Raw genomic sequence first — 1,952 nt, 5'->3', positions numbered from 1 at the left:
CAGTGGAAGATGCCTGAGGCAAGGGCAGAGACTTGCCCATTCTAGTCCTCTTTGGACTAAGCTGACAGGATAGATGTGTGTGTGTGGGGGGGGTACTTGCATGGAGAATGCTTGGCAGTGCAGCCAGCCTGGAGAATTCTCTTTGGCCTGAGTTTTCCCAGCCAAGATGTGGTTGTCCTAGCCTCCCAACAAAATCCACTGTTTAAGCCAAGCCTGGCTTCATAGGGCACTGCTTGTGGAGGTTCAGAGGTTCTTTTTGGGGTGTCTTTCGGGAAAGACCACCCCAGGTTCAGGACTGATGAGGCTGGTGAAAAGGAAGGTACATATGTATGTACTATCAAGTTGCAGCCAACTTATGGCACCTCTAGCAATGAGCTTTCAAGGCAACCAAAGGCTTCCTCTGTCATTGCCTTCCTCTGCAAAGCCTTCCTTGATGGTCTCCCATCCAAGTACCAACTTAGCTTGGCTTCCATGATCTGGTGAGATCAAGCTATACCAGGCCACTTTCCCTTCCTAAATGGAATGTCTGTTTCCTTTAAGCACCAAAAAAGGCTGTGCTGGGGTTCATGGAACCTATATGTACAAAAAGTCAAGTGCGTGGGAGCAATGGTAAGGAATGGAGTTGGGTGATCTGGAGTGAAAGTGCTGGCCAGACATTTTGCTTTATGTTTATGCATGACTTTCCTGCTTGCTGCCATAGTGATCTATAAAGTCAGAAGAAAAAGAACTATGAAAATATGGTCTTAACTCTTGCTTTCATGCTACAAAAAATAGCAAGAGCTACGAAGAATATCCATTCTTAGGTACAGTAGTTTGTTTTCTATGTGCTCTTTTGTAAGTTCAATTGGTTTCAGATGGCATGTAACCCAAGGCTGAAAAGTTTCTACTTCTCCAGAATACCAATATTCATCCATCTACATTGCCTCTGCAACTTCCTTTAAGAATGCCCTACCATTCAGAGCTTTCATGCAGGAAAGTATATGATGTACAAAATCGGAATGTATTAAGGAAAGTGATAGGGTACATAAACCAGCTTGTGTTTGGTATAGGAAGAAGTCTAAGCAATTCAATCTCTGCATATTTCCTACGGAAATCTAATTAAATAACATGTCATCAATATTTTTCCCATGTCAGATCAGGCTCTTTCAACATGTCACAGTTTTGGCATGGGGGGGAAAACAAACCAACCAACAAACAAACATGGAGCTTATTTGCTACCTCTACTTCTTGGTTTCTTATGTCTCCTTTAACCTAACAATTATCACATGGAGCAGCTAATGGAAAACAACAGAAAACCATCTTTAGTTGAATATGATTCTCAATTTATTTTCACATTTTTAGGGATCTGTCATGGGACGGAGTTTCTGTCACATGCAAAGAACATATTTTGAAGGTTGGTGCAACCTGGAATGCTATTTATTTTTCTTATAATGAAAATACAAGAATAGGATGGGAATTCAATGAGTGATTTTTATTTATTCTGGCACCTATTTTAAATATGCCATTTAGCTGCCAAGAAAGAAACACAAACAACCTTTCTTCCCCCTCTCTTCTTATTCATCGTTCCAACCATTATATGCCCAAGTGGCACTAACCAGCTCATGATGTGTGTGCATATACACTGTATTTGGAATTCTTTAAAACACATAGCCATTGTGCAAACATTGTTGAAAGAAGAGGTTCAAAAAATCCACAACCCTACTGCACAGTTTCAAACTGTTAATAATATATTAAAGATTTAAGGCTGAATGAAAAACTGTATGCACAAAGTCACACAGCCGGGATAATGGGGAAAAGGAAGTGAATGCATAAATAAATTACTTGGGCAGGCAAAGAACAAATCCACAGAGATTGGTGGCAACATATTGTCAGAAGACAGCTTCAGGCAGAATAGGTGAAATCACAAAGAATAGACATGAAACACAGAAAGAGAAACAAAATTTCAGGAAATC

Source organism: Gekko japonicus, unplaced genomic scaffold (assembly GCF_001447785.1).
Source record: "Gekko japonicus isolate JY-2015 unplaced genomic scaffold, Gekko_japonicus_V1.1 scaffold983, whole genome shotgun sequence".
Taxonomy (NCBI): domain Eukaryota; kingdom Metazoa; phylum Chordata; class Lepidosauria; order Squamata; family Gekkonidae; genus Gekko; species Gekko japonicus.
The sequence above is the reverse complement of the archived record's forward strand: the minus strand, read 5'-3'. Positions refer to the sequence as shown.